The sequence below is a fragment of the Lampetra fluviatilis genome, chromosome 30 (assembly GCF_964198595.1).
Source record: "Lampetra fluviatilis chromosome 30, kcLamFluv1.1, whole genome shotgun sequence".
NCBI lineage: Eukaryota > Metazoa > Chordata > Hyperoartia > Petromyzontiformes > Petromyzontidae > Lampetra > Lampetra fluviatilis.
The window spans coordinates 11,872,059-11,886,844 of record NC_136304.1 but is presented as its reverse complement, the minus strand read 5'-3'; the positions used below and the strand labels follow the sequence as shown (position 1 = coordinate 11,886,844).

General features: G+C 47.5%; 1 protein-coding gene across 11 annotated transcripts in view; it reads left to right on the top strand.

Annotated features, from left to right (window-relative positions):
- FUT8 (fucosyltransferase 8) overlaps positions 1 to 14,786 on the top strand; it is a 384,345-nt gene that overhangs the window by 143,941 nt on the left and 225,618 nt on the right. For 7 of the 11 annotated variants that reach the window (XM_078870632.1, XM_078870627.1, XM_078870628.1 and 4 more), the window contains one exon: positions 7,250 to 7,378. The exons of the other annotated variants lie outside the window; for them this stretch is intronic. The gene's annotated coding sequence lies outside the window, so the exon portion shown is untranslated. The remainder of the gene's footprint in view (positions 1 to 7,249; positions 7,379 to 14,786) is intronic. 11 annotated transcript variants of the gene reach the window in all.

The following is a 14,786-nucleotide window of genomic DNA, read 5'->3' as shown; positions in this document are numbered from 1 at the left end:
TTCGGATGACTCCACTCCAAGAGACGTTGGAGTGTGTAGATTTCTCGTTGCATGCTTAGATGGATTTCCTACAAGGACGGAATGCCCTCCATTCGCAATAAACCACTCCTGTGGCCATCATTGTTCATGTTGTGGATTAAAAGTCAAAAGTGATTTTCTGCTGAAATGAGTATTGAGGCGGTGCTCGTTTCTAGTTTACAGGCCTGAGCCAGTGATGGAAATTCCACTTTCCTATGGCACGGGCAGGCCTATCCATAAGAAGACCAATAATGATGATGATGATTATAGCTCATAACGGGCCTTTTTATAAAATCATCTCAAGGCGCTTAAGTGACACTCATTTGATCGACCCTGGAGCGATGATGGCCGAGCCAACCGCCAAACTAGAATTGAACTTGCGACCTTTCGATCGCAAGCCACTTGCGACCACCGCTGCGCCACCTGGCCTGGTTATTGTCGACTCGTCATTGCGGAGAGGTTTCGTTGGTTGGCGCAAGTGCTGTAAGCGAGCACCTATGAAGGCCTGCACGGCACACGAGGGGGTCGGTGGCCAGCACCACGCCCGGCCTCCTTTGTCTCCCCAGTAGCGATGTTTACACACTGCCCAGGACCGGTCCAGATAATTGTCACCGGCTTTGGCCGTGAGCGGGAATCGAACTCGGCCCACGGGTTTGTAGCGTAGCACGCTAACCGCTACACTTGGCACTCCCCACCATATACACGCAAGCACATGAACTCGCCCGCGCTCACTTATACGGCGTAAATTTCTCTAATGAAGATCGCGCCTCGTCAAACACCCGCTAATGAACGACATCCGCTAATAAACACAGCAGCGGTTGTCGTGGCCGCCACGCGGGGTGTTGGGGTCATCACGAGGGTCGCGTGGCTGTGGCGTCGCGCTCACCGGCAGCACCAAAGCACTGTCCACCGTGCACCGTGCACCGCCCCCCCCTTTTTGCAGCGCTTTAGTAATCCAGTCCCCAGTAAGTGTTCATGCAGAATGCTGCACACTGGAAATGTGCGCTCTGTCCCATAAATTATCCAAAAAATTATTATGCAATCACATTACACGCTTTTTCAAAGGTTAAAGCGTCTGAATTTAAAGCTGTTCTACCCATAAGAGGTAATTTTGCAAGATCGGCATACGGGAATATATTACACCACATTTCTGTATGGGTTTTGGGATTAAGGTCACAGTGTCTTGTATTTTTATTGAATATGACAAATCGAATGAATATTAATCGTAATCCAACATTTAAACACGAAGCATTTATGACCTTTGATGCCACGTAGCTTAATAGATTTGCGGTGTGCTCTACATGTTATCCTACATGCGAAACATAATCTCTGTCGGCGCGCGGTGCCGTTAATCCACGGTGCGTGCGTGGCGTTTTACTTGATGCCAACTGAGGCGGTGGGCGCGGGAGTCGTTTGGTCACCGCTTGTCCCACGCAGCAACCCCCCCGCCCGTCATGAAACCAATCGTGACCAGGCGTGCCAGCGTGCTCGGTGTGTGCGCCCAAACAACAGGCACAGCCTGTGGAAACCCGTGCGGGGAAACCGGCACTCGCACGCGAGTGTGTGTGTGTAGAAGTGTGTGTGTGTGTAGAAGTGTGTGTGTAGAAGTGAGTGTGTGTGTGTAGAAGTGTGTGTGTGTGTGTAGAAGTGTGTGTGTGTGTGTAGAAGTGTGTGTGTGTGTGTGTAGAAGTGTGTGTGTGTGTAGAAGTGTGTGTGTGTAGAAGTGAGTGTGTGTGTGTAGAAGTGTGTGTGTGTGTGTAGAAGTGAGTGTGTGTGTGTAGAAGTGAGTGTGTGTGTGTAGAAGTGTGTGTGTGTGGGAAGCGCTAGTTTAGCGGTTAGTGCTACGCTGCGCTACGAACCTGGCAGCCCGAATTTGATTCCCGCTCACGGCCAACACCGGTGACGATTATCTGAATCGGTCCTGGGCCTCCCCTAGGTCGACTCGGCCTCAAATGAGTATCTGGTGCGATGTGTAAACATTGCCAATGGGGAGACAAAGGCGGCCGGGCGTGGTGCTGTCCACCCACCCCCTCGTGTGTCGTGCTGGCCTTCATAGTTACTCGCTAACAGCACTTGCCTCAATGTTAAGGCGACACGGGGGGTCTTTGTCACCTCGGTTGTCATTATTCCTAATTGAGCTACGTGGTACCAACCACTAGATGACGAGTTGCATCGTTGTGGAGATGATCAAGTCAGTCACTTCACAGACATACGCCTCCTTGCCATATTTGTCTCACCGCATTTGTTTTTACATCCCATCGGCCGCACGGCCTTCCTTCAGGGAGTTAACTGCTTTGTTTTAAAACCAATAGCCGCTGAAACAATTTCCTCAAACACGCTGGCTGACAAGCACTCGCTCCCGACGAGTGCCGCTGCACTCGTGCACGCGAGCCGTGACAGGACACGTGCGCATGGACGGAGATGTGGACATCCTCAGCCAGTTGTTGAGGCACATTAACTTGATTGCTGTTCAAGGAGGCGGCTTTAGAGGAGGATACGTGCGCACGACTATTTGAACAGAGTTTGGCTTGCATGCAGAACACGCTTGGAAAAGCACACTTAGAACACACAACTCGCCAATTTGAACTTCAAAGCAAAAAGAGTTACTTTAAGACTTGTACCAAAGTGATACATTTTGTTATGACTTGTAATTACCGAAGTGTATTCACCCGACGCCCATGGTAGCATAGCGTACTTCAAAGACATCGGAGTACAGAGTTCTTAAGGTTGCAGTTAATCACAAAGCTTTTTTTCACGAATGTCAATGTTATTCCCATTAATATAAATTAAAGATACATTGCAAACACTCGTTGGAAATGTTCGAATTGGAACGTGGGACTCGTAAGATGCGAGGTGATGCTCGGCACCGTTGACGAAGGCCATCGAAGACACGCGGCATCGTGGTGATGGTGGGCATCCTGGGCCTTGTGATTTCGATGTGGCCAGCGTGTGGAATACTACATGACACAAGATGCCAGGTTGCCCATACCCTTGGCTTGGGCGGATAACAAATTGCCGCGTACGGATCGCGTCTCGGTCTAGCGAGATTGGAGCCTCGCTTTGTCGGTTACAAACAGCACGCAGTAAACATCACGTGGTCATCACATGCGAAGGTCGCCGTGTTTACTTTGCGTGCTGGCACGCAGTCTATCGTCGATCGTGCATCAATGTGATGAAGGCACAGAATTTAATTTTTATCATGGGACCTTTTTTCCAGTATCAAAGTATGACAAATAAGACGAGGTTTTACCCATTCAGGAGGTGTTCAGATGTTCAAAGACCAAATAGAAACTTGATGCAAGGAATCAAGTCTGCATTAAACACACGTACTTGTGGTGAACATGCAAACAAACATGCTCTGATCATAATTTATGGGGATTGCCTTTGAAACTGATTGGCCTACACCAGAGACAGCCTCTTTAAGGACCAGTCTCACCACCAGTGTCAGACCAGAGAACACTAAAAGGCGATCAGCTCTAGATGCTCTGATAGTGGCATTGTCTTTGTGCTGTTCGCCTTGTGGCGTTGTTCTCTACTCTGACACTGGTGGTGAGACTGGGCCCTAAAGAGGCTGTCTCTGGTGTAGCCCAATCAGTTTCAAAGGCAATGCCCATATATTATTATCAGAGCATGTTTGATTGCATGTTCACCACAAGTACGTGTGGTTAATGCAGACTTGAATCCTTGAAAAAGGTTTCCATTTGGTGTTTGAACATCTTAACACCTCCTATGTTATTGCCAGAAAGGGTAAAACCTCTTGTTATTTTTCACACGCATTTTTTGTTAACAAAAAAAAACCAAACACATTTGTGCAGTAGGATTATGCTCGCGTAACAGGTATTGTCTATTATACAATAGCATTATCACCCCGACTGAATGGTAATGCATTGGAAACTTACTTTACAATATAGGGTCTTGTTGCTGGTGTCTTGTGTGTTTGAAGGAGTTATATTTAATTTTCACCCCTGCGGTTCGCAAATATTTGAGGTGGGGAGACACTTGGGTTGCTTGTGACCCGTTCATTATAGGTTGAATACCACCCCCCCCAGTCCACATATCATATCGTCACACATCTACCCAGCCTATCATCACAATCACCATCATCACCTCATCCGCCTCCACGTATTGTTCATTCCAGGAGGTGCCCTCTCCATTATTAGAGGAAAATTATGAAGTGAATGAGTGAGTGAGTGTTTCATGCCAGCATTCTCGGCCCAATCACAACCTGGGGCTAGGCATAATTAATTAAAACTTTAAACTATTTTTATTTTACCAGGTAAGGCCTACTGAACTATGCAGTTCTTTTTTTCAGAAGTGACCTGGTGACAAATGACAGCTCGGCGAAGTGGCCTATCGTGTGTATATTTATAGCAGTCAAATTAAATGCTCTAAACGCGTGATGTTGATTCTACATAACGAGGGGAAAACCGGACGACCCGGAGAAGAGTCCACGCGATCACGGGGCGTACACACAAACTTAAAATACAGAGCAAGCGTTAGGGTCGTGATCAAATCCACAACATCCTGTATACCAGGTGAGGTAGTTAACATCTTGCCACCGAATGAATGAATCGGGAGGGTGGGCGGGGCTTTGGCATAATTCATGAATGGGGAGTGGTGGGGGGGGTTGAGCAGCAGCAGGGGCTGAGCAGCTGTAGCAGCGCAGAGGCTCCAGTTCATCGGCCCTTCATGCCATGCCTACTCTAAATGAGCAAAGAGGCCATTGCCGTTGATCTCCTGTTCACGGCCCTGAGCCCTCGGTGGAAATTCCACATCCCTATGGTGAGGATGAATCTGTCCTTAGGACAACCCCTCTTGACTTCACCACAAAAGTGGCACCAATACTTTCTCCCCGAGAGGGACGACGGGCCGAGTGAACCCCCGACCAGGGTCTGAACTCTCGACTCTCCGCCTGCGAGCCGCTCGCTTTACCGCGGAGCCACCCGGCTGGTTTCCATGCCTACGCTGCCGCCCAACTGTGTGGTGGTGGTGGTGTCGTGGGAAAACCACTCCGAGAATATCCAGGCTGACTGTGTTGACCTCTTCCATCGTACAAAGCTGACACCTCCAATATGCTCGGCCTCGACATGAGAAATGTCAGGAGCCAGCAGACCAAGGGCGAGGTGCTCCACACTGTGTTCCACGCTCTGATCCACGCTCTGCTCCACGCTCTGATCCACGCTCTGCTCCACACTGTGCTCCACGCTCTGATCCACGCTCTGCTCCACGCTCTGATCCACGCTCTGCTCCACACTGTGCTCCACGCTCTGCTCCACGCTCTGCTCCACGCTCTGATCCACGCTCTGATCCACGCTCTGCTCCACGCTCTGCTCCACGCTCTGCTCCACGCTCTGCTCCACGCTCTGCTCCACGCTCTGCTCCACGCTCTGATCCACGCTCTGCTCCACGCTCTGCTCCACGCTCTGATCCACGCTCTGATCCACGCTCTGATCCGCGCTCTGATCCACGCTCTGTTCCACGCTCTGATCCACGCTCTGCTCCACGCTCTGATCCACGCTCTGCTCCACGCTCTGCTCCACGCTCTGATCCACGCTCTGCTCCACGATGTGCTCCACGCTCTGATCCACGCTCTGCTCCACGCTCTGATCCACGCTCTGCTCCACGCTCTGCTCCACGCTCTGATCCACGCTCTGATCCACGCTCTGATCCACGCTCTGCTCCACGCTCTGCTCCACGCTCTGATCCACGCTCTGCTCCACGCTCTGCTCCACGCTCTGCTCCACGCTCTGATCCGCGCTCTGATCCGCGCTCTGATCCACGCTCTGTTCCACGCTCTGATCCACGCTCTGCTCCACGCTCTGATCCACGCTCTGCTCCACGATGTGCTCCACGCTCTGATCCACGCTCTGCTCCACGCTCTGCTCCACGCTCTGATCCACGCTCTGATCCACGCTCTGATCCACGCTCTGATCCACGCTCTGATCCACGCTCTGATCCACGCTGTGATCCACGCTCTGATCCTCGCTCTGCTCCACGCTCTGATCCACGCTCTGATCCACGCTCTGATCCACGCTCTGATCCACGCTCTGCTCCACGCTCTGCTCCACGCTCTGCTCCACGCTCTGATCCACGCTCTGCTCCACGCTCTGATCCACGCTCTGATCCACGCTCTGATCCACGCTCTGCTCCACGCTCTGATCCACGCTCTGATCCACGCTCTGCTCCGCGCTCTGATCCGCGCTCTGATCCACGCTCTGCTCCACGCTCTGATCCACGCTCTGCTCCACGCTCTGATCCACGCTCTGCTCCACGCTCTGATCCACGCTCTGATCCACGCTCTGATCCACGTTCTGCTCCACGCTCTGATCCACGCTCTGATCCACGCTCTGCTCCACGCTCTGATCCGCGCTCTGATCCACGCTCTGCTCCACGCTCTGATCCACGCTCTGATCCACGCTCTGATCCACGCTCTGATCCGCGCTCTGATCCACGCTTTGCTCAACGCTCTGATCCACACTGTGATCCACGCTCTGCTCCACACTCTGATCCACGCTCTAATCCACGCTCTGATCCACGCTCTGATCCACGCTCTGATCCACGCTCTGATCCACGCTCTGCTCCACGCTCTGTGTCTCGGTGTGTTCGGTGGGTGGGCATGACGTGGGTGTGCCCGGTGTTTACACCGAGGCTTTCGTGACTGATGTTATGATTCAGTGTCAGATGTTATTATTATTTCCTCGTGATATCATTAAAGTATTATTAATCCACTTATGTTAGTAAATTTTCATATTACTGGTCAGATATTATAATTATTTCCTCCAAATTAATACTAAAATAAAAGTGTATTAAAACACATTAGTGATATCATGAGCAGGGCCACCCTGGAAAAAGTTTAGACGTGAATTATTGTTATTATTTTAAGGGCAATGAAGTATTCTCAAAAAATAATATAAGTTATGTTTTACAATTGTCGTTTCATTCCAGAAGTGATAATTTCAAACTAAATTTGTTTTATCCTAAAGGAAGCCACCTGCAAATGACTGAAGGCTGCCACCGCTCCCATGACTCCCAGAAGGCCGCCGTGGCCAATGGGACGTGAGGAAAATACCGTCGCATGGAGGAACACAATTGGGATTTCTCCATGTATCATCTTGTCTTTTGTTCTTCTCTGTACGCTCTCTGTACGCTCTCTGTATATTCTCTGTATACTTTCTGTATACTTCTCTGTATATTCTCCCCCACCTTCTCCGTGTGTGATTGCGCTCGCCAGCGGACACCGTTCCGTCACGTGACCCCAGCGGAGTGCCAAGTTAGCGCCGTTCAGACACGCGGATCGCTTCTCAAGAGGCACAATCCGCCGTGAGCTGTGGCCCGGACCACGGCGCGGTGTGAGGTGAAGGTGAGCACCGGCCGGTCCTCCGTGATGGCTTTGAAGCCTTTTGCCTCGAATTGGATGAGAAGGGGGTGGAGGGCGGCTTTGGTTGAAACCCTCCGTGGATTGGGGAGGGAATTCAGACGGCAGTTCCCGGCAAACTGCGTGACCCCGTGCCACATCCGTCAGATTCCGTTTAGTAGCTTGAAGGAGATTTAGGTAGTTAGCGTCTTGGTCCCAGTTGCTGTTGGTGTGCATCTGCCATACGCAGTTGGAAGGTGGGGAATTTAAATCCCAAGTTGGGGTTTGACTGAGCCCATCGCCCCCCCTCTCTAAGGTTGATAAAATTAGTACCACTTTGTGGGAAGCGAGTAGTTGTCCTAGGGAAACTGCCTCCAACATGGGACTGTGGAATTTCCAGCATTGGCTCCTGCCAATGGAAACAAATGCTGTCTAACTGCTGCGTTGATCAGGAAGAAACTTTGACCTGCTATTATTGCAAAAATTGAATCTGCGATTATTACAAAAAATAATCATTCAGCAATTAAACCATGAAACGTTTCACCTGAGCAGTCCCTTGAGATGAAACACCTCATTTGCAAAGGGTACATAGCGAACATATAATTGCAGGTATGTTACATTTGAAATGCATCGCCTACACTGTTTGGATTTATACAATGAATATCACACCCGGTCACACATGTCAACATACAAATAGATCAACGGCGCACGCCGCCGTTGCTTGACGTAAAATGTCCCCTCGCCGTGAGAGTCACGGTCGCCGTGTGAGGGAGTTCTAACGAAGGACGTGAACGCGTCGGGGCTGGCGGGACACCGCCGCTGTGAGGCCCGGGAGAGCGTGGCCTGCCCACGCAGCGGCTGTTGTGTCGGGAGCGGCCCCTGCCGCTGGGCTTGGGCCAACCCTGCCTGGACGTAGGCCCGGCCCACTTGGCCCACCGTCCCTGTGAATCGGCTGTGCCGCTCGCACCAAGGGCAAATGTTGGTTTTGGACCACGGGCACACTTGGACGCATCCTCCAGCCCGCAGCGATCGGTCGTACCCAGCGGTGTCCACCTGCCGGCACGCGGCGCCACGGCAGCCGACACGACAACCACCGGCAATTTACATGGCGGCTCCCTTTTCTGTACCGCGATGCTTCTCCAGAGGGGTACGACGTGAGAGAAACCGGGTGGCTGCTGCTGCTGCTGCTGCTCCCAGTTTGTTCACCTCGGCTGGGGAGCCGCCGTGGTGGCTGTTTGGCTGTGGGGACGGCAGCTGACGTGAAAACACGATAGACTGTGAATGTCGCTTTCACTCCGGAGGCCGTGCAGAGATGGCGGCAGGGTGGTGTCTCGCAGCAAGAAGGGCCCTGGGGTAGATTCCCGACTTGGGTGCCTTGGTGTGTGAAGTTTAGACGTTCTCCCGTGTTCTTTATGGGGTTCTGCTGGCTTCTCCCGTAGCTAAAATATATATTTTTTTAATAAAAATCCATAAAGCGTAACTGGTATTGGGCCACACATCGCCATTGCTGACAAAATACCTCCCAATGACTCACTTGGGATCACACAGCAGCAGCAGCAATAACATCGCACCCTACCAGGAACACTTCTGCAAGGAATCTTGAGACTCGGGTGAGACACCGCTGGGCAAACGAGCGGAATAATAAACTAACAGATGGAGGTACAGTGAGAGAATGCTGCAGCAAAGGCAGTACGTGGAGCAGTGCCGCGTTGTTGCTATGGAGACCGGCTACACAATGTACGCCAATTAGAGTAATCTTAATGCTTAATTTCCATAATTAGCGTGCTAAAAGGCACACTTCACGGACATGGATATCCCGCAGCCTGTGCAGCTCGTTGATTTGCGAAACCTTGCCATGTTCATTATTGTACCTTAATATTACGTGGCATATTCTTTGGGTCTTTCGGTAAAGTCATGTAGATAGGTACAAATTAATAAAGATAATCAATATAAAATTATCGTGTTAATGAGAGATTAGCGTGTTAATGTGAGAGATTAGCGTGTTAATGTGAGAGATTAGCATATTAACGTGAGAGATTGGCGTGTTAACGTGAGAGATTAGCGTGTTAATGTGGGAGATTGGCGTGTTAATGTGAGAGATTAGCGTGTTAATGAGAGAGATTAGCGTGTTAATGAGACAGATTGGCGTGTTAATGAGAGAGATTGGCGTGTTAATGTGAGAGATTGGCGTGTTAATGAGAGAGATTGGCGTGTTAATGAGAGAGATTGGCGTGTTAATGAGAGAGATTGGCGTGTTAATGTGAGAGATTAGTGTGTTAATGTGAGAGATTGGCGTGTTAATGTGAGAGATTGGCGTGTTAATGAGAGAGATTGGCGTGTTAATGAGAGAGATTGGCGTGTTAATGTGGGAGATTAGCGTGTTAATGAGAGAGATTGGCGTGTTAATGTGAGAGATTAGCGTGTTAATGAGAGAGATTGGCGTGTTAATGAGAGAGATTGGCGTGTTAATGAGAGAGATTGGCGTGTTAATGTGAGAGCTTGGCGTGTTAATGTGAGAGATTGGCGTGTTAATGTGAGAGATTGGCGTGTTAATTAGAGAGATTGGCGTGTTAATGAGAGATTGGTGTGTTAATGAGAGAGATTGGCGTGTTAATGTGAGAGATTGGCGTGTTAATGTGAGAGATTGGCGTGTTAATGTGAGAGATTAGCGTGTTAATGAGAGAGATTGGCGTGTTAATGAGAGAGATTGGCGTGTTAATGAGAGAGATTGGCGTGTTCATGAGAGAGATTGGCGTGTTCATGAGAGAGATTAGCGTGTTAATGTGAGAGATTGACGTGTTAATGTGAGAGATTGACGTGTTAATGTGAGAGATTGGCGTGTTAATGAGAGAGATTGGCGTGTTAATGTGAGAGATTGGCGTGTTAATGAGAGAGATTGGCGTGTCAATGTGGGAGATTGGCGTGTTAATGAGAGAGATTGGCGTGTTAATGAGAGATTAGCGTGTTAATGAGAGATTGGCGTGTTAATGAGAGAGATTGGCGTGTTAATGAGAGAGATTGGCGTGTTAATGTGGGAGATTAGCGTGTTAATGAGAGAGATTGGCGTGTTAATGTGGGAGATTAGCGTGTTAATGAGAGAGATTGGCGTGTTAATGTGGGAGATTAGCGTGTTAATGAGAGAGATTGGCGTGTTAATGAGAGAGATTGGCGTGTTAATGAGAGATTGGCGTGTTAATGAGAGATTGGCGTGTTAATGTGGGAGATTGGCGTGTTAATGAGAGATTGGCGTGTTAATGTGAGAGATTGGCGTGTTAATGAGAGAGATTGGCGTGTTAATGTGGGAGATTGGCGTGTTAATGAGAGAGATTGGCGTGTTAATGTGGGAGATTAGCGTGTTAACGTGAGAGATTGGCGTGTTAATGAGAGAGATTAGCGTTTTAATGAGAGATCAGCGTGTTAATGTGAGAGATTAGCGTGTTAACGTGAGAGATTAGCGTGTTAACGAGAGAGATTAGCGTGTTAATGAGAGAGATTAGCGTGTTAATGAGAGAGATTGGCGTGTTAATGAGAGAGATTAGCGTGTTAATGAGAGAGATTGGCGTGTTAATGAGAGAGATTAGCGTGTTAATGTGAGAGATTGGCGTGTTAATGTGAGAGATTGGCGTGTTAATGTGAGAGATTAGCGTGTTAATGTGAGAGATTAGCGTGTTAATGAGAGAGATTGGTGTGTTAATGTGAGAGATTAGCGTGTTAATGTGAGAGATTGGCGTGTTAATGAGAGATATTGGCATGTTAATGAAAGAGATTAGCGTGTTAATGTGAGAGATTGGCGTGTTAATGAGAGAGATTGGCGTGTTAATGAGAGAGATTGGCGTGTTAATGTGAGAGATTGGCATGTTGATGAGAGAGATTGGCGTGTTAATGTGAGAGATTGGCGTTTTAATGAGAGAGATTAGCGTGTTAATGTGAGAGATTGGCGTGTTAATCTGAGAGATTGGCGTGTTAATGAGAGAGATTGGCGTGTTAATGAGAGATTGGCGTGTTAATGAGAGAGATTAGCGTGTTAATGAGAGAGATTAGCGTGTTAACGTGAGAGATTGGCGTGTTAACGAGAGAGATTAGCGTGTTAACGTGAGAGATTGGCGTCTTAATGTGAGAGATTGTCGTGTTAATGAGAGAGATTAGCGTGTTAACGTTAGAGATTGGCGTGTTAATGTGAGATTAGCGTGTTAACGTGAGAGATTGGCGTGTTAATGAGAGAGATTGGCGTGTTAATGAGAGAGATTAGCGTGTTAACGTGAGAGATTGGCGTGTTAATGTGAGAGATTGGCGTGTTAATGAGAGAGATTAGCGTGTTAACGTGAGAGATTGGCGTGTTAATGTGAGAGATTGGCGTGTTAATGTGAGAGATTGGCGTGTTAATGTGAGAGATTGGCGTGTTAATGTGAGAGATTGGCGTGTTAATGTGAGAGATTGGTGTGTTAATGAGAGATTGTCGTGTTAATGTGAGATATTGGCGTGTTAATGTGAGAGATTAGCGTGTTAATGAGAGAGATTAGCGTGTTAATGAGAGAGATTGGCGTGTTAATGAGAGAGATTGGCATGTTAATGTTAGAGATTGGCGTGTTAATGTGAGAGATTAGTGTGTTAATGTGAGAGATTAGCGTGTTAATGTGAGAGATTGGCGTGTTAATGTGAGAGATTGGCGTGTTAATGAGAGAGATTGGCGTGTTAATGAGAGAGATTGGCGTGTTAATGTGAGAGATTGGCGTGTTAACGTGAGAGATTGGCGTGTTAATGTGAGAGATTAGCGTGTTAATGAGAGAGATTGGCGTGTTAATGAGAGAGATTGGCTTGTTAATGAGAGAGATTATCGTGTTAACGTGAGAGATTGGCGTGTTAACGTGAGAGATTGGCGTGTTAATGACAGAGATTAGCGTGTTAACGTGAGAGATTGGCGTGTTAATGTGAGAGATTAGCGTGTTAACGTGAGATTGGCGTGTTAATGAGAGAGATTGGCGTGTTAATGAGAGATTAGCGTGTTAACGTGAGAGATTGCCGTGTTAATGTGAGAGATTGGCGTGTTAATGTGAGAGAGTAGCGTGTTAACGTGAGAGATTAGCGTGTTAATGAGAGAGATTAGCGTGTTAATGAGAGAGATTGGCATGTTAATGAGAGTTTGGCGTGTTAATGTGAGAGATTGGCGTGTTAATGTGAGAGATTGGCGTGTTAATGAGAGAGATTAGCGTGTTAATGTGAGAGATTGGCGTGTTAATGTGAGAGATTGGCGTGTTAATGTGAGAGATTGGCGTGTTAATGTGAGAGATTGGCGTGTTAATGAGAGAGATTGGCGTGTTAATGAGAGAGATTGGCGTGTTAATGAGAGAGATTGGCATGTTAATGAGAGAGATTGGCGTGTTAATGAGAGAGATTGGTGTGTTAATGAGAGAGATTGGCGTGTTAATGTGAGAGATTGGCGTGTTAATGAGAGATTGGCATGTTAATGAGAGAGATTGGCGTGTTAATGAGAGATTAGCGTGTTAATGTGAGATTAGCGTGTTAATGTGAGAGATTGGCGTGTTAATGAGAGAGATTAGCGTGTTAATGAGAGAAATTGGCGTGTTAATGTGAGAGATTAGCGTGTTAATGTGAGAGATTGGCGTGTTAATGAGAGATTGGCGTGTTAATGAGAGAGATTGGCGTGTTAATGTGAGAGATTGGCGTGTTAATGAGAGAGATTGGCGTGTTAATGTGAGAGATTAGCGTGTTAATGTGAGAGATTAGCGTGTTAATGAGAGAGATTAGCGTGTTAATGAGAGAGATTAGCGTGTTAATGAGAGATTAGCGTGTTAATGTGAGAGATTGGCGTGTTAATGAGAGAGATTAGCGTGTTAATGAGAGAGATTGGCGTGTTAATGTGAGAGATTGGCGTCTTAATGTGAGAGATTGGCGTGTTAATGAGAGAGATTGGCGTGTTAATGTGAGAGATTGGCGTGTTAATGTGAGAGATTATTGTGTTAATGAGAGAGATTGGCGTGTTAATGAGAGAGATTGGTGTGGTAATGAGAGAGATTAGCGTGTTAACGTGAGAGATTGGCGTGTTAATGTGAGAGATTAGCGTGTTAACGTGAGAGATTGGCGTGTTAATGAGAGAGATTAGCATGTTAACGTGAGATTGGCGTGTTAATGTGAGAGATTAGCGTGTTAACGTGAGATTGGCGTGTTAATGAGAGATTGGCGTGTTAATGAGAGAGATTGGCGTGTTAATGAGAGATTAGCGTGTTAACGTGAGAGATTGCCATGTTAATGTGTTAGATTGGCGTGTTAATGTGAGAGATTAGCGTGTTAACGTGAGAGATTAGCGTGTTAATGAGAGATTAGCGTGTTATTGAGAGAGATTGGCGTGTTAATGAGAGAGATTGGCGTGTTAATGTGAGAGATTGGCGTGTTAATGAGAGAGATTAGCGTGTTAATGTGAGAGATTGGCGTGTTAATCTGAGAGATTGGCGTGTTAATGAGAGAAATTAGCGTGTTAATGAGAGAGATTAGCGTGTTAACGTGAGAGATTGGCGTGTTAACGAGAGAGATTAGCGTGTTAACGTGAGAGATTGGCGTCTTAATGTGAGAGATTGCTGTGTTAATGAGAGAGATTAGCGTGTTAACGTTAGAGATTGGCGTGTTAATGTGAGATTAGCGTGTTAACGTGAGAGATTGGCGTGTTAATGAGAGAGATTGGCGTGTTAATGAGAGAGATTAGCGTGTTAACGTGAGAGATTGGCGTGTTAATGTGAGAGATTGGCGTGTTAATGAGAGAGATTAGCGTGTTAACGTGAGAGATTGGCGTGTTAATGTGAGAGATTGGCGTGTTAATGTGAGAGATTAGCGTGTTAATGTGAGAGATTGGTGTGTTAATGAGAGATTGTCGTGTTAATGTGAGATATTGGCGTGTTAATGTGAGAGATTGGCGTGTTAATGTGAGAGATTAGCGTGTTAACGTGAGAGATTAGCGTGTTAATGAGAGATTAGCGTGTTATTGAGAGAGATTGGCGTGTTAATGAGAGAGATTGGCGTGTTAATGTGAGAGATTGGCGTGTTAATGAGAGATTGTCGTGTTTATGTGAGATATTGGCGTGTTAATGTGAGAGATTAGCGTGTTAATGAGAGAGATTAGCGTGTTAATGAGAGAGATTGGCGTGTTAATGAGAGAGATTAGCGTGTTAATGAGAGATTAGCGTGTTATTGAGAGAGATTGGCGTGTTAATGAGAGAGATTGGCGTGTTAATGTGAGAGATTGGCGTGTTAATGAGAGATTGTCGTGTTTGTGAGATATTGGCGTGTTAATGTGAGAGATTAGCGTGTTAATGAGAGAGATTAGCGTGTTAATGAGAGAGATTGGCGTGTTAATGAGAGAGATTGGCATGTTAATGTTAGAGATTGGCGTGTTAATGTGAGA